This window comes from Pseudophryne corroboree, chromosome 6 (assembly GCF_028390025.1).
Source record: "Pseudophryne corroboree isolate aPseCor3 chromosome 6, aPseCor3.hap2, whole genome shotgun sequence".
NCBI lineage: Eukaryota > Metazoa > Chordata > Amphibia > Anura > Myobatrachidae > Pseudophryne > Pseudophryne corroboree.
Genome location: NC_086449.1, coordinates 550,767,970 through 550,790,566, shown reverse-complemented (window position 1 = coordinate 550,790,566; position 22,597 = coordinate 550,767,970). Strand labels below are relative to the sequence as shown.

The 22,597-nt window shown below is 43.8% G+C and overlaps 1 protein-coding gene across 7 annotated transcripts in view; it reads right to left on the bottom strand.

Moving 5' to 3' along the window:
* The window catches only part of PPFIA2 (PTPRF interacting protein alpha 2), a 656,694-nt gene extending 646,727 nt beyond the window's left edge, over nt 1-9,967 (bottom strand). For 6 of the 7 annotated variants that reach the window (XM_063927696.1, XM_063927698.1, XM_063927701.1 and 3 more), the window contains exon 1: nt 9,729-9,967. The gene's annotated coding sequence lies outside the window, so the exon portion shown is untranslated. Of the gene's footprint in view, nt 1-8,995; nt 9,074-9,728 lie in introns of those variants that run through there. The other variant, XM_063927697.1, reaches the window with a different exon arrangement.
* Nucleotides 9,968-22,597: the final 12,630 nt, after the last annotated feature.

Below are 22,597 nucleotides of genomic sequence, written 5' to 3'. Positions count from 1 at the left end.
AGCCAGTCATTACGTGTTTGAAAAACGACAGTTAGGAGCTGATTGGCTGGTACACTATCACCTTGCAATTATCACTGCTTTATCACTTCTCCAGGCTTAATACAGCTGCCCCAGAATTTTCGTTACTGGCCAGAAAACAATCCTCATCAGCTACATGAGAGGCCTTTACACAGCCAACAGGGCCATCTGAAAGCACAGGTCTACAAACATCGACCAAGAACCATTAATGACTGAAGGCTGCTATATGCCAAGCAATGACGATACCATATTCAAATCTAATTGAAAATAAACTGTATTCCATGCACCGTTAGATTATGTACTAAAATTTTGAATAGAATTTACCATGCCTTTTTTGTTAACCTTTAAAAGGGTGTAGTATGTGTTGCCGGTGGTCGGGCTCCCGGCGACCAGCATACCGGCGCCGGGAGCCCGACTGCCGGCTTACCGACAGTATGGCGAGCACAAATGAGCCCCTTGCCCCACGAGGGAGAATAAGTGTCGGTATGCCGGCTGTCGGGACTCCGGCGCCGGTATACTGTGCACCGGAATTCCGACAGCCGGCATACTGAAGACCACCCCTTTAAAATGGGTGGTCTAAAGTATGCCGACTGTCGGGATCCTGGTGCACAGTATACTGGCGCCGGACTCCCGACAGCCGGCATACCGACACTTTTTGTCCCTCGTGGGGGTCCACGACCCACCTGGAGGGAGAATAAAATAGCATGGCGCGCGTAGCACGCCACCGTGCCCGCAGCATGGCGAGTGCAGCAAGCCCACAAGGGGCTCATTTGCGCTTGCCACGATGTCGGTATGCTGGCGGTCAGGCTCCTGGCGCCGGTATGCTGGTCGCCGGGAGCCCGGCCGCCGGCATACCATACTACACCCCTTAAAAATCTGGGAGGTTTTTTTTTGCCTCACCCTGTATATGTTATTGTCTTTTTTGATTAGGTGCTTGCACAGTAATCTTTTTTAATCTGCATTTTGTTCCCAATTTTGTTCATAACGCACTGGAAATAGTTTCCTAATCAAATATTTTTATTCATTGGTGTAAATTGTCTAATTACTGTTGATTAATAAGTACAACTTTACAGCATTGACGTGTGCATTTACGTCTATTTATCACATATTGCGTAATGAAGACATGGGTAAGTACCCAACCGCGGTTATATTTGACCTCCTGAGGGTCTGCATGGATATCTTACTTTGTGAGAATAGAAGTTTGCTACACCCTAATGGTCTTCTTTGCATAATTGCTCCAAGATGGATTCTGCTTGATCCCAGGATTGGGGTTCAGGCACTCAGGAGCCCTGGATATTACACTGTAGGGCTCCAAGATTCGGGATGGGAATCATATGTATGCACTGCAAAAGTGTGCTATGTATTTATGTGTAATGTATGTGTGGTGTGGTGTGTGTGAAATATGTATCTATGGTGTACTATGTATGTGTGTGTGTGTGTGTGTGTGTGTGCTACATATGAGTGGCGTGGTGTACTGTGTATGGTGTGCTATGTATGTGTGTGTGTGTGTGTGTGTGTGGGGGGCAACTAGAAAGTCAATAAGTATGGTGTGCAATGGGTATGTGTGTTTTGGTGTGCTATGTATGTATGTGTGTGTGTGTGTGTGTGTGTGTGTGTGTGTGTGTGTGTGTGTGTGTGTGTGTGTGTGTGTGTGTGTGTGCACAATGGGGGTAATTCCAAGTTGATCGCAGCAGGAAATTGTTTAGCAGTTGGGCAAAACCATGTGCACTGCAGGGGGGGCAGATATAACATTTGCAGAGAGAGTTAGAGTTGGGTGGGTTATTTTGTTTCTGTGCAGGGTAAATACTGGCTGCTTTATTTTTATACTGCAATTTAGAGCAGATTGAACGCACCACACCCAAATCTATCTCTCTCAGCACGTTATATCTGCCTCCCCTGCAGTGCACATGGTTTTGCCCAACTGCTAAAAAATGTCCTGCTGCGATCAACTTGGAATTACCCCCAACGTACGTGTCTGCAATGTGCATGTGTGTACAATACGGAACCATCCCTCCCCCCACCACATTAAATCCTGCATTTGCCCCTGTCATTTACCGTAAACTACTTGTTTTATATACTGTCACTGCTACCGCATATCTCTTTTTGAAAATATAAATAAAATATTTGAAAAAAAGAACCACCTGTGGATCCCTGAAAACTCACCTCTTTAGGCAACATGATCAAATTCCAGAACCACCCACGCAACATATTTTCTTTTTCTTCACTTCACATCCTCCTGACCCTAGGTCTAGGCAGCATTGCTGTGTGACTATATAATACAGTGCATCTGGAAAGTATTCACTACGCTTCATTTTTTTCCACATTTTGTTATGTTACAGCCTTATTCCAAAATGGAATAGAATCATTTTTTTCTCAAAATTCGACACACAATACCCCATAATGACAACGTGAAAAAGTGTTTTGTGATTTTTGCTAATTTATTAGAAATAAAAAACTAAGAAATCACATGTACATAAATATTCACATCCTTTGCCATGAAGCTCAAAATTGAGCTCAGGTGCATCCCGTTTCCACTGATCATCCTTGAGATGTTCCTACAGCTTAATTGGAGTCCACCTGTGGTAAATTCAGTTGATTGGACATGATTTGGAAAGGCACACGTCTGTCTATATAAAGGTCCCACACTTGACAGTGCTGTCTGAGCACAAACGAAGCATGAAGTCAAAGGAATTGTCTGTAGACTGCTCCGAGACAGGATTGTCTCGAGGCACAAATCTGGGAAAGGGTACAGAAAAATATCTGCTGCTTTGAAGGTTCCAATGAGCACAGTGGCCTCCATTATCCATAAATGGAAGAAGTTCGGAACCACCAGGACTCTTCCTAGAGCTGGCCGGCCGTCTAAACTGAGCGATCGGGGGAGAAGGGTCCTTGTCAGGGAGGTGACCAAGAACCCGGTGGGGTCTCTGTCAGAGCTACAGCATTCCTCTGTGGAGAGAGGAGAACCTTCCAGAAGGACAACCATCTCTGCAGCAATCTACCATACAGGCCTGATTGGTGGAGTGGCCAGACGGAAGCCACTCTTTAGTAAAAAACACATGGCAGCCCGTCTGGAGTTTGCCAAAATGCACCTGAAGGACTCTCAGGCCATGAGAAAAAAAATACTCTGGTCTGATGAGACAAAGATTGAACTCTTTGGCATCAATGTCAGGCGTGTCAACTCTGTGAATGTCCTTCAGTGGCCAAACCAGAGCCCAGACTTGAATCCGATTGAACATCTTTGGAGAGATCTGAAAATGGCTGTGCACAGACGCTTCCCATCCAACCCGATGGAGCTTGAGAGGTGCTGCAAAGCGGAATGGGCAAAACTGCCCAAAGATAGGTGTGCCAAACTTGTGGTATCATATTCAAAAAGACTTGAGGTTGTAATTGCTGCCAAACGTGCATCAACAAAGTATTGAGCAAAGGCTATAAATACTTATGTACATGTAAATTCTTAGTTTTTTTAATTTTAATAAATTTAAAAAAAAAAAGAAAAAAAAATCACGAAAAAACTTTTTTCACGTTGTCATTATGGGGTAGTGTGTGTAAAATTTTGAGGGAAAAAATTAATTTATTCCATTTTGGAATAAGGCTGTAATATAACAAAATATGGAAAAAGTGAAGCGCTGTGAATACTTTCAGGATACACTGTACGGTATCCGGTCTATAGATCTACACCAAAAAAGGTCTACAGTCAATAAGTCTACCACTAATGGTCAACATGCATTAAGTTGAAAGGGTCAAAGGGTCAACATGACTAGTCGACACACATATGGTTGACACAAATGTATTATATTTCATTTTTTGCAGCTTTTTCATACTTTACTATCCACATGGACTACGATTCGGAATAGAAATAAAAACAAATTGTGTCTACCATTTTTGTGTCGACCATTTCCATATCAACCTTTTGACATTTTCTACTGTATCTATTCCATGTCGGCCTTTTAACCCCATCAACCTAATGCATGTCGACCATTAGTGGTCTACCTATTGACTGTAGACCTTTTTAGTGTAGATCTAATAATCCAAACCCATATCATATAACCAAGAGTCTCTGCAATCTGGCTGGACCAGCATGCAATATGTAGCACTTATCCTTGTGTATCCATGCCCATTTCCCTATAGATTGTAAGCTTGTGAGCAGGTTCTCTTACCTCTGTCTGTTATTACCCTGTTCTGTTTTATTGCTGTTTGTCTCCAGTTGTAAAGTGCAACAAAATACACCTTTGCTATATACATAACTGCTAATAACAATAATAATCATTTAAAATGTGTCAGTCAGTAATGAATTAGCCTCTGTTCAAACAAGGAGATAACATGCACTGGTTGGATTGGACTGGTTTTGGGAACAGGCCTTAAGGCACAGGAATATATTCTTCTCTAACGCTGTGTACATTAAAGTATATTAACTTTGAATTACATGTTGACTTACTCTATGACAGTGGTTCCCAAACTTTTATGAATCACGGCGCCTTAGAGTATCAGAATTTTTTCATGGCACCCCAAAGTCAAAAGATTCTTAATTAAAAATTTAGAAAAAATATTATATTAAGTTAATTTTGTTTAGGTTCAATTATTTGGTGAGGAACAATATTTGCTTCTGTTTGTCCACATATTTTATGATTGGCAGCCACAAGCACTAGTTTTGCCTACTACATTTACAATAAATAGTTTGAAATGGTCCTGGACCACCAACCTGAGGCCCCCCTGCAAGTGTCCCACGGCACCCCAGGGTGCCACGGCACACAGTTTGAGAACCACTGCTCTATGCATAAGCAACCTTAAAAATAGGACCAAATTGCCCATTATGAAGAAAAACATATACTGTAGAACATGAACTATAGCGAACTGTTCTGCGTTTACTACTTAGTGCAGTGAAGCTCAAATTTTTGTTATAGCTAGGATTTCTATAATTACTGTACTTAAAGTATGTGTATCTTTCAAATGTAACTGCATATCTGACAATTAGTAGACCAAGACAAGATTCTGAGATCCAGATTGAGGCATACTTTCCCAAATCTCAGGTGGCTCTCCTGGACACATGGAAGGGTGGGTTAGTCTCACTCTGCTGTCCAATTAGCGCTGAATTGCATCATTTTAGAACCAACCCCTCTCATAATTGCTCCATCATTCCCCCTCACTTGGACACGCGCCTGCATCAAAGAACTGCTTGACCCACGTGGAGGGATCACCAGAAAGTCGGCAAATATTGATTGAGGTCCTAATCGAGAGGTTGTGCAAGTTTGGAGCATTAGTATCCAAACTTGGTCCTCAGGACCCCAACAGCTCACATTTTGCAGGTCTCCTTACAGAATCGGAAATAAAATAATTAGCTCCACCTGTGGGTTGCAGTTAAAATGCCGGCTGTCGGGATCCCAGTGTTCAGGATATCGATGCCGAAATCCCGACAGCCAGCAATACTGCATGCCGGAATACCGATGCACCAGGGCTATTCCTACTCGTGGGTGTCCACGACATCCAAACAGTGGGAATAGATCCTGTGGCGAGTACAACGAGCTACCGAGCCTGCAGCGTGGCAAGCACAGCAAGCCCACAAGGAGACTCAGAGCTCGCTCTGCTGCCGGCATTTTGGAGGGCAGGATGCCGCTGTCAGGATATTGGCAGCTGGCATCCCATCCGTCAGTAAAGCATATGTGATCCCCACCTGTGCATCTTTTAAGATGTGTCAGGGAGTAATGAATACACCCATGCACCTGCTAGGTGACCTGGAAAACATGACCTGTTGGGTGTCCTTGAGGACAGAGTTTGGGAACCCCTGGTTTAGAGGACAACTGAGGATCTACTTATGAAGGGGAGTAATTCACTTTCTTAGATGCTTTCATAAAGAGCTTTCCTCATCTTCTACTTTTGATAAAGTTAGCACTGATGCGCCCCTATTTAGCACCACTTAGACCTCTATGGGGGCAGTGGCTTCATGCAATTTATCAAGCATAGGAAAAGCTGGGATGATGTTACATCATAAACATTTCTGTGACTTTTGTTGTCTTATTACGACACACACCAATGGATCATCTGCGTAGCCAGAAGGCCTTTGCTTGATACCTGCTGGTTCAGCCTGGTATGCGATGCCAACACAGTTTGCCATGACCCTTCTCCGGCACTGGTAAGCTGGATACACACTGGAGCGATATCGGCATGATGTGACATTTCCGGAGAGATTTTTCAGTGTGTACAACCAATCTGCACGCTTCCGCAGTCGTCACCAATATCTTACGATCGGCAGTGCTGCACAGCCAACCGGACAATATCGCATGCGGCACCATGCAGTGTGTCCATCCTTCATTAAATTGTTCTGATGTGTACCCGTCGATTGCCATATTGTCTGGGTACACATCGCTCCAGTGTGTACCCAGCTTTATTCTTCCAGTAAAAGAAAGAAAATCTTCACAGAGATTTTGGGACTTCACTGGCGCTCCAAAAGGTTCCGCAAATTGGTAAATTCGTTGCAACTGAATTATGTAGTGCTGCGATAATCGGTGATACAGATTGCTAGCTAATTAAGACCAATCTTTAATAAATATACCCTTGGTCTCTTTGCACTTCTGCAAGTAGATGTGTACGATGATTCAAATGGAGTGCGGAAAATGGTGTACATTTATCAATTTGTTTTTGTAAAAATAATAATACTTAAAAAAAAACACTCCTACAACTACAGTACACAAAAATGCACTTTTTCATGCTCCTTATATCTAGACATAGAAACAACTATCTATGGGGTGCAATAATTCAATCACGCAGTTACCTAGGCAATTAAACAATCATGAAGAGTATTGTGTGTTTGAATTTTGAATCACTCACCCTAAAATTACCAGCACATAATTATATGTTTTATACTGCAAAGCTCCCACGTATCTTTCTGAGAAAACATAAGAAACAACTGCAATGCCTTCTGGAGTGAGTTTGCTTACTTCAACAGTGGTATATTTAGGGGACAACAAAACTAAAGGATTAACAGGAGAGTGTTTGTGCGGTCTTCTCCGAAATATTTCCAAGTAACTATGAATACATACATCGAGCGGCAGCATATATAAAAACTTTTACAGAAGAAAGTATTGCCCATAGGAACCAGAGTCTAACTCATGTACTGACGTTAAAGTTCACTGCAAACACCCAGCTGTTATGGGTGGTCATTCCAAGTTGATCGCTCGCTAGCAGTTTTTAGCAGCCGTGCAAACGCTATGCCGCCTCCCACTGGGAGTGTATTTTAGCTTAGCAGAAGTGCGAATGAAAGGTTTGCAGAGTGGCGGCAAACTTTTTTATGCAGTTTTAGAGTAGCTCAATACCTACTCAGTGCTTGCGATCACTTCAGACTGTTCAGTTCCTGTTTTGACGTCACGAACACGCCCTGCGTTCGCCCAGCCACGCCTGCGTTTTTCCGAACACTCCCTGAAAACGGTCAGCTGACACCCAGAAATGCCCACTTCATGTCAAACACTCTGTGGCCAGCAGTGCAACTGAAAAGCTTCGCTGGACCTTGTGTGAAACTACATCGGTCTTTGTATTAGTACGTCGCGCGTGCGCATTGCGCCACATGCGCAGAAGTGCCTTTTTTTGCCTCATCGCTGCACAGCGAACAAATGCAGCTAGCGATCAACTCAGAATGACCCCCATGGGCAACACCCCTTTCATGAATACACCCTATATTACGTCATTGAGAGAACATATGAAACTTACATAAGCAAAAAAGGTCTAGACATCAATAGTAGTATCATAGTACCAACATTCTCAATAGAGTACTAAAAAAATTAAGTAAATGCATTTACAGGAATAAATAAGAATCCAAATATAATAGTCATGTAACAGAATGCTTGCTATTCAAGTGGAAAATCGATTACTGACAATTTTTTTTATTGCATATTAAATTAATTATGTAGGATGAGTATTACAGTTTTTTTTTGTGCATGTTGATTTGCGCATAAACATTTCTGTGACTTATTTTGTCTTATTACGAACAGACCATTAAACTGAACATACACTATACAATTGTCTGTCAGATAATCTGCCAGATTTGGCTGGTTGGAATGAAAATCTGGTAATGGATTACAGCAAATGACAGTCGACCATTTGCTACCAAACACTAAAAAAAATACAAAAATAGAAAAATGACAAAACTAGTCCATGATTTAACCCACAGATTCTCAAACTCGGTCCACACAGTGCATATTTTGCTGGTAACTCAGCAGGTACACAGGTGTATTAATTACTCACTGGCACATTGTAAAAGGTCCACAGGTGGAGCTAATTATTTCACTTGCCTTTCTGTGAGGAGACCTGCAAAACATGCACTGTGTGGGGTCCTGAGGACCGAGTTTGAGAACCTATTTGTATGAACAAGTTATTGTCCGTTTTCCAGAGTTTGAGAGCAAATGGTCGATTGTCATTTGTTCTCATCCATTATTAGATTTTCATTCCAACCAGCCAGATCTGGCAGACTATCTGCCAGATAATTGTACAGTGTATGCCCATCTTTAAACATGACCCTTTCCATCTTAATTTAGAATTGCCATCACCTGTGCTGAAACACCTTTATCATCAATTAACTATTTCAACACAGGTGATGGCAAACCTAACTTGAGAGGGAAGCCCAGAAGCAGAGCATTTTGTGTATAATATTTAGGGCCATGATGGAAGGTCTGTAAAAAAAAATGTAACATATGACAATTATGTGCTGGGGTATCCTTAAAAAGGTCATGAAGTTTCAGAGACATTTGCACACAAGCCAATGACAAGTCTGACATCCATGAACATACTGCTTGAGGTGTAATGTAGAAAGGAAATAGCAAGTACTGCAGGCATGTGAAATAAATGGCTTATGTAATCACTACTATCTAGTGATATCACCCTCACCATATATCAGCACTTATATTGCAGTCTATTGCCACAAGGAGCTGAGCTCCTACACCTGTCTGCCCAGCCACTCCCTCAAGCACATGACACATGAAGTATTCCTTACTGTAGATAGTGAGCCCCGTGTCCTACTGCAGCTGTTGCCACACCAGCGATCAGGGTGACCCTGTGCATCTAGCTGAGGAGTTGCTCTGCACCTGATTCCATGGTCAGACACAGGTGCTCTGCATCACCACCATAAAGTGGCTCTGCTTAGATCTCTATTCATGAATGAATATTATTTATTAAACAACACACCGGCTGCATCGTTCTCCCCCAGCCAGGAATGGATGTAGTATCTAGCAAGGCAAGGCATTTCCTGTCATTGATTTCCCCCACCTATAACGGAAGCCATCACCTTATTTAAAACATATATAGATACAGGTCATAAAAGCATCTTATTGTAAAGCAGCGGAATCAGTCAGCAGCACTGTAATAGTAGGGGCTGCACGCTTTAATTCTTGCAGGAAAATCCTTGCCATTGTCTCAATTGCATTACATCATGCATATCCCTCCTCCTATTTAACTCCTCTCACCCCAGTGTAAAACCCATGGGTTGAAGCAAATCCCAGTAATAAGTCATATAACTATAATAACATGCAAGCAAATATGTAATGGATAAGTCTATTACATTTACTCCTTTATTATATGAGATTATCTCTGCAGGAGCTAGTAGTGACTGGGGCGTACTTGTTAGGGAGGGTTAGGGCATGCATTACTCAACTTTACTAGATTTCCATCCCAATATAAAAAAATAACATCCATGCAAATGATCTTATAAGAAGAACACGTTCCAATACCTAATACTCTATATTCTGCTGCCTTTTCACGAGATGAATGGAATCAGTCTGCAGTCTCCACTGGAATCACGCGAAGCGCTCCTGGACCAATTCCCCATCAATCCGAGCACAGAGCTAGCTCACAGCATGCTAGAGTCACTGCACCCTCCAGGCAGGAGACTGCAGCCAGGATCAGCCTGGCACCTCGGCATGTCTGCCTCCCCTGTCAGCACCCAAATGGAAAGGCATCCATGGCAAAAATGGCACATTACAATTTTTGCAATGGGAAGCAGAGCTCGGTTGAAACCATTGTTTAGAGCAGAGTAGGGGAGGTGTCTTTTAAAGGTACAGTACACTAACAGCTGTACAAGCATGAGCAAGCTGCTGCATGGTAAATCTACTGACTATATACACTGTGCAGAAATGCACTACCTTATTATCTGCAAACAGATGTCTGTATATGTTGAATTACTTCACCTTGTGTGTGTGTGTGTGTGTGTGTGTGTGTGTATATATATATATATATATATATACAGTATGTATGTATATATCTATATATATAATATCTATCTATCTATCTATCTATCTATCTATCTATCTATCTGTGATTTCCACAAGGTGGGGTTGACTGCTATGGGTTACTAATATTCTGCTCTGTTAAGTGAAAAAGAAATAAAGACAGTAAGTACTGCATGTCACCACTTTGCTGATATAACTGGATTTCCGTTCTCCTCCTCACCAGTGCAATATTGTACACTGAGCTTCCATGTGATAAGAGATAGGTATCCAATAACTAGATTACTGGCCTAAATATAATTCTATTAATACCGTTATAAAAGAAAATCTATCCATAACACAGACATTATTGTGTCTATTCATGAAGCAGTGGAAAGTGTGGAGAAGTGAACCAGTGGAGAAGTTGCCCATGGCAACCAATCAGCATTGAAGTAACATTTATAATTTGCATACAGTACAATTGTACGGAGCAGCTGATTGGTTGTCATGGGCAACTTCTCCACAGCCTCACATGAATAGACCCCTATATGTTGATGTCGTTTGTAACTGGGGGGCAGATGTATTAACCTGGAGAAGACATAAGGAAGTGATAAACCAGTGATAGGTGCAAGATGATAAAGGAACCAGCCAATCAGATCCTAACTGTTAATTTACATATTGGAGCTGATTGGCTGGTGCCTTTATCACCTTGCACATATCACTGGTTTATCACTTCCTTATGCCTTCTCCAGGTTAATACATCTGCCCCTGTGTTACAGGTGAATACATAAACATACTGTACCTACAGTTAAAGGATGACTAGCATTTTGATATTAGAACCACTTGTGTTTTCACTGTCTCATGGTAATTAGCTACAGGAATAATGAACAGTATAATTACAAATTGATTAATAAAGTGTGTGTATAACAGGAAAATGTTGTTTACACAAAAACTGCAATCTCCTGGAATGAATTAAATGTATGTTGCACTATTATTAGTGGATATTTGTAACTAGGAGATATAATGTGTGCGTGTGGCAGTAGTAACCTAAAGTTTCATTTTCAGTACCTAGAGAAAGTTGCTTAGTAAGTATGAAGTTTGTTCCCTTGTTGGACTCAGTGGTTTCTACCAGTCCCTAAATAAATTCTGAAGTAATTACGCCTTCTCTTGCGTGCAGATATCCCCAGTTGCCTTTAGATGTTTTCCCTGTTTGATTTGAGGCCCTCCTTCCGAGCCCTGGGAAGGGTTAACCTTGTCACACATTGAGGATTCAACGCCATAGCCTTCAAGGTATCTGAGTCATTTCAGACATTCTTACTTTAGCTGCATCATATGAGCAATCAAATGCATTGCATTTAAAGCAGCAGTGTAACTAAATGTGTGCATACAGTACTTTATCAAATCAGGAAGGTTTGACTGTGGTAATTCAAACCAGAAGGTACCTCATACTTGCCTACCTGACCCTCTCCATGAGGGAGAAAATGCTCTGTTCCTGCACTTTCCTGGTAATGTATGATTGCCATCACCTGTGGTGAAACACCTTTCTTATCAATTCACTTGTCAATCCACAGGTGATGGCAATCATACATTACCAGGAAAGTGCAGGAACAGAGCATTTTGGGGCAGATGTATTAACCTGGAGAAGACATAAGGAAGTGATAAACCAGTGATATGTGCAAGGTGATAAATGCACCAGCCAATCAGCTCCAATATGTAAATTAACAGTTAGGATCTGATTGGCTGGTGCCATTATCACCTTGCACATATCACTGGTTTATCACTTCCTTATGCCTTCTCCAGGTTAATACATCTGCCCCTTTCTCCCTCATGGAGAGGGTCAGGTAGGCAAGTATGAGGTACAGTTCTAAGCAAAAGAAAGTGTTACAGGAGATGTACACTCATTTTGAAAAAAAAATATTGTATAGTTTTTATACTGTGTAGTTCTATGTAATCATGTGTACGTGGTCCAGTTAAAAAAAAAAAATACAAATACATTTATCAACCTTTATTGGACAATAAGGATGAGCTGTGTTATAGAGCTGCTATGTTGTATAAACTATATGTAATTATAACTGCATGGTGTTGTTTAGAAAATGAAAGCAAAAAATGTGGGTACTATGGGCAACACCACTTTGTGCATGTTATAGTGAGTAGAGGGGCAGATTCAGGGGCGGACGTTAATTTGATTCAGGCGCAATTACCCAATGTTTTTAGACCTGTGCATGCACAGGAGCCGCACAGCACTTGTGCAAATCTGGTCCTGTGTCGTCAAACGCAGTGTGGCTGCAGACGTCGGATGATTGACAGTCTGCAGCCTTATGTGGAGGGGAGGGGGGATGTTTAATGAAATTAAGGGTGTTATCCCCATTTTTAAGGCGCGACACAGCCAGTGGTTATATCTTGATTTGCAGAATCAGTGGCCTCTGCAATTCAGTTGTGGTGTGCATGACTGATGGCCATTGAGAGCTGCTGATGGTAATCCGATGCTGCGTATTTGGATTCATGCAGCGGATCTGAGAAGCCAGCAGAGGGCGTCTCAAATCCACTGCTACTGAAGATGGAGCACTGACACCACTTGCTTCCACCTCTGGATCAGGCCCAGAGCTGGAGTTTTTTTCTGACCAGTAAATAGGTTACAAACATACTGTAGGTATATACATACTGTATGTTTTCACTAGAACCACAAAAGTTACTGTACAATTAACTTCTTAATGTTATTAGATGAAAAAATGTGAGTAAAGAGAATGATTCAGAGACAGGCGTAGTGTCCATCTTTCCGCGGTTGAGTGCATTTTGCTACTGTGTATGTACGATAAGTCCTGAGACCTCTGCTGCACATGCACAAACCCAAGTGTCCAATGGCGTTCGCAACTGCACACAGCATCACTAACAATTGAGAAGGGGTTTGTGATCCTTGGGCATTTCAAGATGGAGACTATGAGGTATCCTACAATAAGCATGTCATGGGAGTGTCACACAGGGTCAGACTGGGCCACAAGGATACAGGGGAAAGCCCTCATGGGCCCCACTGCCTGTGGCTCTACCCTCTCCTCTAGAGATAAGGTTCCAGATTGTGCACTTGAATGATACATTGCATATGTTACATTATACTTCCAAAGAATTACTGTATGTGATCATGAACCACGCCTCCTGTTTTCATCATTGTGGTATATGCCCAGCGCTCTATGAGCTGCTGGCATGTCCCCAGTCCCCCAAGTCACCAATGGGTATACACTGTGTGCACCGCTGCTCTGCTAGTGACAGGGAGGTATGTGCACAGTCCACGAAGCCTGAAAGTGGGTGTCTCAGTGCTCATACGGTGGAGCACAAGGGAAGGCTGGGATTAGCATCTGCATATTTCCACAAATGATATTATAAGAGTGACTGCAATCGCGGCTTTGTTACCAACCATCTTTTGATCAGGTAACATATTTAGGGTCTATGTATCAATAATGGTGGCACTCAAGACTGGCTCTGCCATTAGGCGGCTTTAGGCAGCTGCCTAGGGCGCCAGCATCTGGGAAGGGGGGGGGGGTGGATTGGGCAGTTAGTCTGCCTATCACAAAATGAAGGAAGTCTCTGAAACACTTAATGCAAGTGGTGGCTGTGGAGTGGAGAAGTCACACTTTCATCTGAAGAGCCAGGAAGTGGGTATTGGTGGTGGTCGGACAGTACGCTCCATCTATAAAACCCCCGTTTTATACATATAGAAGTCTGCATAAAGACTGTATTACACTATATACCTTTTTTTCTTTCCTCTCATTCAAAACTCTGACTACATACCGCATCACTTTGAGTGGAATCAATCGCAGAGTGGAATAAGAGAGAAGCACGAAGACACCTAATAATAAAGAGAAGGAACGTATTCTCATACATATGAACTTTTAAAGCGCCCAGTGCATACTTGCCTACTCTCCTGGATCAGCCATGAGGCTCCCAAAAACGAGGTGGTGCTTCCGGACCCCAGGGAAGGTAGTCAAGTCTCCTGGAGCAGGCCTCACCCCTCCACAGCCTCCTGCATCCCCCTAAGCTTCCTGCACCCCCTTCAGCCGCCCTTGAAAGTGGGAGGTACGGGTAGCCGGTTCGCACTGAATTGAGTCATCATAATCCTGCCTCATAATACAATGCTGGTAATCTGGGCATTGAATAGCTGGGGATGGGGCCATGATGATGTGACCGTGTGTCTACGCCCCCATAAGGAAATTCAAACAAGAAGGAGGAAACCTCATTCTGAAAGCCCCCTGGGTTCTCCGACCTACAGAGCCTTTCAGTAGGGCACCTCCTTCCAGAGCCGGCCCTAACCAATATGATGCCCTAGGCAAGATTTTGTCTGGTGCCCCCTAGCACCACCGCTGGTTCCGCCTCTGACCTTGCACCTCTTTCCCAGCACCATCACCCCTCACCCATAGCAGTCCTTATTTTGGTGTTTGTACCCCCTATATTTTAAATAGGAACAGTTCGCACATTTGGCGCACATCCCAAAAAGGGGCGTGTTTTTGCTGGCAAGGGGCATGGCCACACAATAGTAACCCCACTTCCAATTACGCCACACAGTACTGCAACTTTATTCACAATTGATCATGTGATAGTGTCCATAATTAATTTTACATCCCACAGTAGTATCACTTTACTTTATAAACGTTACTCCTCACAGTAGAGCCCCTTATTCACATTACATCACACTGAATTGCTCCTTATTCACATTACACCACACCCTATTGCTCTTTATTCACATTAGATGACACAGTAGTGCCCTTTCTATACGCAACGCCACACAGTAGAGCACCTTATACACATAATGCCACACATTAGTAATGCATTTATACACATAATTCCACACAGTAATGCCCTTACACATATGACACATTATTAATGTCCTTATAAACATAATGCGCCTTACACATTATGACAACCTTTATTAATGACCTTTTACACATAATGGCCCTTACACATATGCCGCACATTATTAATGCCCTTATACAGATAATGACACACATAGTGCCCCCTACACATTTGCTGCACATTATTAGTGCCCCTATACACATAATGACACACATACAGTAGTACCTTGTTACACATATGCCGCACATTATTAATGCCCTTATACACATAATGACACACATAGTGCCCCTTACACATATGTTGCACATTATTAATGCATTTTTACATGACAAACATTATGCTCCTTACACATATTCTTAACACTACTGCACAACCAACCCACTCACATGCACACAGCACTCACACTGCCATTAACACTGTGACCTCTGCCTCTGCTTGGATACAGATGTGTCCTCATAAATCTTGCCTCAGTGCTAACGTCGGGTACCTTTTTTTAATGAAAATGCATCTTATTTGCATTGCTATGTGGCTAGAATGCACAAGCAGCTTCTACTGATTAAAATGATATGCAGCATGCCTATATACTGTGTGAGACTGTGGCTGTATCTGCATATGAAATGCTACACACAGAATATAGGCATGCTGCATATCATTTTATTCAGCAAAAGCTGCTGATGCCCCTAGGTATATCAAATGCCCTAGGCAATTGCCTAGTTTGCCTATGCCTATGGCCGGCTCTGCCTCCTTCAACTTCCTCAGTGACAGAACCTTCTAATTCAAGTGCCATGTCTACATCTGAACCTGAACTGTCTGTCTTTGACGTCATGTCTCTTGAATCATCCATTTTAAGAGCAAAAGGATTTTCAACTTTTGTAATTCAAACAATGCTTTAGGCACGCAAGCCTGCTTCTGCAAGTATATATTATAGAATATGGCATACCTATTTCACATAGTGCCATTCTAAGCGCTATGATACAACTATAATTAAAGTATCAAGAATACTGGCTTTTATTCAAAGAGGATTGAATCTAGGTTTACGCTGTGCTTCTCTGAAAGTACACATTTCTATCCTATCAGTATGGTTTCAGAGAAAAATTGCTACACTACCGGATATACGTACTTTTTTCAAGGGGTCATACGTGTACAACCTCCATATGATTTGCCTGTCCCAACGTCAATTTCTGCCTATTCTACTAGATCTGTAGGTCCCTCATGGGCTGCACGCTGTGGGGTGTCTCCTGAGCAATTATGTAAGGCTGCTATGTGGTCTTCCACTCACATGTTTCTAAAATTCTACTCATTTGATGCCTTTGCATCCCAGGATGCAGGATTCTGTTGACCTCTCAGGCGCATCCACCCCCTTAAAAATACTGCTTTAGGACATCCCCGATGTTCTCCCTGTGGAGCCCTATGAATCCCTAAGAAGAAAACGAGAGTTATGGTAGACTTACCTTTGTTAACTCTCTTTCTTCAAGGTTCATAGGGTCCACAAGGAGAACATTGCGGTTGTAGGTGGTGGGTGAGAGTCCAGGCACCAAACAGTTAAGCTTTCTGTCTTCCCAGAATGCTCAGCTTTACTCCCCTATAACCCCTCCTCCATGTTCAGGCAGGTCAGTTTTGTTAACAAGCCCAAAGCAGGAACATGGACACCATTTTGATCGGGTTCACTCTGCCCATATATGATAAGCTCAGATGTTTCCAACCTGCCAATTCGGTGCTAAGACATCTAATGGGCACAGAACATAGGTAGAGAGTGCTTGGCCCACTTCAGTTCAACAGTCTGTGCCCAGGAAGTCTGTGTGCAGCCCTATTTAAGTCATAATGCAAATGATTTATCAAAGTTCTCACCAAATCCCAAAGCTACTGTAGGTCAAACACTTTCATTTTATCCATAAGAGGGTGTAAAGTATCTTTGATGTTGGAAAGGTATAATAAGATGTTATCAGCGATTCAGCGAAAGCCATGATTTTAATTGACCCGTCTCCTATCCGAAATGGACCAAGCCTCAGTAATTCTTATCTTAGGACCTAGAATTAGGTTGAAGAATAGCAGGGATAGGGGGCAGCCCTATCTCATACCACATGACATCTTGACTTTTGCACCGCTGATCAGCAATGACGTAGCAGGGGAATCATAGAATAAACTGATCAAGGCCCAAAAGTTCACACCAAAACCACAGCAAGACAAAACTTCATGGTGATATGGTCAGAAGACTAATTAGAGATGAGCGCCTGAAATTTTTCGGGTTTTGTGTTTTGGTTTTGGGTTCGGTTCCGCGGCCGTGTTTTGGGTTCGAACGCGTTTTGGCAAAACCTCACCGAATTTTTTTTGTCGGATTCGGGTGTGTTTTGGATTCGGGTGTTTTTTTCAAAAAACACTAAAAAACAGCTTAAATCATAGAATTTGGGGGTCATTTTGATCCCAAAGTATTATTAACCTCAAAAACCATAATTTACACTCATTTTCAGTCTATTCTGAATACCTCACACCTCACAATATTATTTTTAGTCCTAAAATTTGCACCGAGGTCGCTGTGTGAGTAAGATAAGCGACCCTAGTGGCCGACACAAACACCGGGCCCATCTAGGAGTGGCACTGCAGTGTCACGCAGGATGTCCCTTCCAAAAAACCCTCCCCAAACAGCACATGACGCAAAGAAAAAAAGAGGCGCAATGAGGTAGCTGTGTGAGTAAGATTAGCGACCCTAGTGGCCGACACAAACACCGGGCCCATCTAGGAGTGGCACTGCAGTGTCACGCAGGATGGCCCTTCCAAAAAACCCTCCCCAAACAGCACATGACGCAAAGAAAAAAAGAGGCGCAATGAGGTAGCTGTGTGAGTAAGATTAGCGACCCTAGTGGCCGACACAAACACCGGGCCCATCTAGGAGTGGCACTGCAGTGTCACGCAGGATGTCCCTTCCAAAAAACCCTCCCCAAACAGCACATGACGCAAAGAAAAAAAGAGGCGCAATGAGGTAGCTGTGTGAGTAAGATTAGCGACCCTAGTGGCCGACACAAACACCGGGCCCATCTAGGAGTGGCACTGCAGTGTCACGCAGGATGTCCCTTCCAAAAAACCCTCCCCAAACAGCACATGACGCAAAGAAAAAAAGAGGCGCAATGAGGTAGCTGACTGTGTGAGTAAGATTAGCGACCCTAGTGGCCGACACAAACACCGGGCCCATCTAGGAGTGGCACTGCAGTGTCACGCAGGATGTCCCTTCCAAAAAACCCTCCCCAATCAGCACATGATGCAAAGAAAAAGAAAAGAAAAAAGAGGTGCAAGATGGAATTGTCCTTGGGCCCTCCCAACCACCCTTATGTTGTATAAACAAAACAGGACATGCACACTTTAACCAACCCATCATTTCAGTGACAGGGTCTGCCACACGACTGTGACTGATATGACGGGTTGGTTTGGACCCCCCCCAAAAAAGAAGCAATTAATCTCTCCTTGCACAAACTGGCTCTACAGAGGCAAGATGTCCACCTCATCTTCACCCTCCGATATATCACCGTGTACATCCCCCTCCTCACAGATTATCAATTCGTCCCCACTGGAATCCACCATCTCAGCTCCCTGTGTACTTTGTGGAGGCAATTGCTGCTGGTCAATGTCTCCGCGGAGGAATTGATTATAATTCATTTTAATGAACATCATCTTCTCCACATTTTCTGGATGTAACCTCGTATGCCGATTGCTGACAAGGTGAGCGGCGGCACTAAACACTCTTTCGGAGTACACACTTGTGGGAGGGCAACTTAGGTAGAATAAAGCCAGTTTGTGCAAGGGCCTCCAAATTGCCTCTTTTTCCTGCCAGTATAAGTACGGACTGTGTGACGTGCCTACTTGGATGCGGTCACTCATATAATCCTCCACCATTCTATCAATGTTGAGAGAATCATATGCAGTGACAGTAGACGACATGTCCGTAATCGTTGTCAGGTCCTTCAGTCCGGACCAGATGTCAGCATCAGCAGTCGCTCCAGACTGCCCTGCATCACCGCCAGCGGGTGGGCTCGGAATTCTGAGCCTTTTCCTCGCACCCCCAGTTGCGGGAGAATGTGAAGGAGGAGATGTTGACAGGTCGCGTTCCGCTTGACTTGACAATTTTGTCACCAGCAGGTCTTTCAACCCCAGCAGACCTGTGTCTGCCGGAAAGAGAGATCCAAGGTAGGCTTTAAATCTAGGATCGAGCACGGTGGCCAAAATGTAGTGCTCTGATTTCAACAGATTGACCACCCGTGAATCCTTGTTAAGCGAATTAAGGGCTGCATCCACAAGTCCCACATGCCTAGCGGAATCGCTCCCTTTTAGCTCCTTCTTCAATGCCTCCAGCTTCTTCTGCAAAAGCCTGATGAGGGGAATGACCTGACTCAGGCTGGCAGTGTCTGAACTGACTTCACGTGTGGCAAGTTCAAAGGGCATCAGAACCTTGCACAACGTTGAAATCATTCTCCACTGCGCCTGAGACAGGTGCATTCCACCTACTATATCGTGCTCAATTGTATAGGCTTGAATGGCCTTTTGCTGCTCCTCCAACCTCTGAAGCATATAGAGGGTTGAATTCCACCTCGTTACCACTTCTTGCTTCAGATGATGGCAGGGCAGGTTCAGTAGTTTTTGGTGGTGCTCCAGTCTTCTGTACGTGGTGCCTGTACGCCGAAAGTGTCCCGCAATTCTTCTGGCCACCGACAGCATCTCTTGCACGCCCCTGTCGTTTTTAAAAAAATTCTGCACCACCAAATTCAAGGTATGTGCAAAACATGGGACGTGCTGGAATTTGCCCATATTTAATGCACACACAATATTGCTGGCGTTGTCCGATGCCACAAATCCACAGGAGAGTCCAATTGGGGTAAGCCATTCCGCGATGATCTTCCTCAGTTGCCGTAAGAGGTTTTCAGCTGTGTGCGTATTCTGGAAAGCGGTGATACAAAGCGTAGCCTGCCTAGGAAAGAGTTGGCGTTTGCGAGATGCTGCTACTGGTGCCGCCGCTGCTGTTCTTGCGGCGGGAGTCCATACATCTACCCAGTGGGCTGTCACAGTCATATAGTCCTGACCCTGCCCTGCTCCACTTGTCCACATGTCCGTGGTTAAGTGGACATTGGGTACAACTGCATTTTTTAGGACACTGGTGAGTCTTTTTCTGACGTCCGTGTACATTCTCGGTATCGCCTGCCTAGAGAAGTGGAACCTAGATGGTATTTGGTAACGGGGGCACACTGCCTCAATAAATTGTCTAGTTCCCTGTGAACTAACGGCGGATACCGGACGCACGTCTAACACCAACATAGTTGTCAAGGACTCAGTTATCCGCTTTGCAGTAGGATGACTGCTGTGATATTTCATCTTCCTCGCAAAGGACTGTTGAACAGTCAATTGCTTACTGGAAGTAGTACAAGTGGGCTTACGACTTCCCCTCTGGGATGACCATCGACTCCCAGCGGCAACAACAGCAGCGCCAGCAGCAGTAGGCGTTACACGCAAGGATGCATCGGAGGAATCCCAGGCAGGAGAGGACTCGTCAGAATTGCCAGTGACATGGCCTGCAGGACTATTGGCATTCCTGGGGAAGGAGGAAATTGACACTGAGGGAGTTGGTGGGGTGGTTTGCGTGAGCTTGGTTACAAGAGGAAGGGATTTACTGGTCAGTGGACTGCTTCCGCTGTCACCCAAAGTTTTTGAACTTGTCACTGACTTATTATGAATGCGCTGCAGGTGACGTATAAGGGAGGATGTTCCGAGGTGGTTAACGTCCTTACCCCTACTTATTACAGCTTGACAAAGGGAACACACGGCTTGACACCTGTTGTCCGCATTTCTGGTGAAATACCTCCACACCGAAGAGCTGATTTTTTTGGTATTTTCACCTGGCATGTCAACGGCCATATTCCTCCCACGGACAACAGGTGTCTCCCCGGGTGCCTGACTTAAACAAACCACCTCACCATCAGAATCCTCCTGGTCAATTTCCTCCCCAGCGCCAGCAACACCCATATCCTCCTCATCCTGGTGTACTTCAACACTGACATCTTCAATCTGACTATCAGGAACTGGACTGCGGGTGCTCCTTCCAGCACTTGCAGGGGGCGTGCAAATGGTGGAAGGCGCATGCTCTTCACGTCCAGTGTTGGGAAGGTCAGGCATCGCAACCGACACAATTGGACTCTCCTTGTGGATTTGGGATTTCGAAGAATGCACAGTTCTTTGCTGTGCTGCTTTTGCCAGCTTGAGTCTTTTCATTTTTCTAGCGAGAGGCTGAGTGCTTCCATCCTCATGTGAAGCTGAACCACTAGCCATGAACATAGGCCAGGGCCTCAGCCGTTCCTTGCCACTCCGTGTGGTAAATGGCATATTGGCAAGTTTACGCTTCTCCTCCGACAATTTTATTTTAGGTTTTGGAGTCCTTTTTTTACTGATATTTGGTGTTTTGGATTTGACATGCTCTGTACTATGACATTGGGCATCGGCCTTGGCAGACGACGTTGCTGGCATTTCATCGTCTCGGCCATGACTAGTGGCAGCAGCTTCAGCACGAGGTGGAAGTGGATCTTGATCTTTCCCTAATTTTGGAACCTCAACATTTTTGTTCTCCATATTTTAATAGGCACAACTAAAAGGCACCTCGGGTAAACAATGGAGATGGATGGATTGGATACTAGTATACAATTATGGACGGGCTGCCGAGTGCCGACACAGAGGTAGCCACAGCCGTGAACTACCGCACTGTACTGTGTCTGCTGCTAATATATAGACTGGTTGATAAAGAGATAGTATACTCGTAACTAGTATGTATGTATAAAGAAAGAAAAAAAAACCACGGTTAGGTGGTATATACAATTATGGACGGGCTGCCGAGTGCCGACACAGAGGTAGCCACAGCCGTGAACTACCGCACTGTACTGTGTCTGCTGCTAATATATAGACTGGTTGATAAAGAGATAGTATACTCGTAACTAGTATGTATGTATAAAGAAAGAAAAAAAAAACACGGTTAGGTGGTATATACAATTATGGACGGGCTGCCGAGTGCCGACACAGAGGTAGCCACAGCCGTGAACTACCGCACTGTACTGTGTCTGCTGCTAATATAGACTGGTTGATAAAGAGATAGTATACTCGTAACTAGTATGTATGTATAAAGAAAGAAAAAAAAACCACGGTTAGGTGGTATATACAATTATGGACGGGCTGCCGAGTGCCGACACAGAGGTAGCCACAGCCGTGAACTACCGCACTGTACTGTGTCTGCTGCTAATATATAGACTGGTTGATAAAGAGATAGTATACTCGTAACTAGTATGTATGTATAAAGAAAGAAAAAAAAACCACGGTTAGGTGGTATATACAATTATGGACGGGCTGCCGAGTGCCGACACAGAGGTAGCCACAGCCGTGAACTACCGCACTGTACTGTGTCTGCTGCTAATATAGACTGGTTGATAAAGAGATAGTATACTCGTAACTAGTATGTATGTATAAAGAAAGAAAAAAAAACCACGGTTAGGTGGTATATACAATTATGGACGGGCTGCCGAGTGCCGACA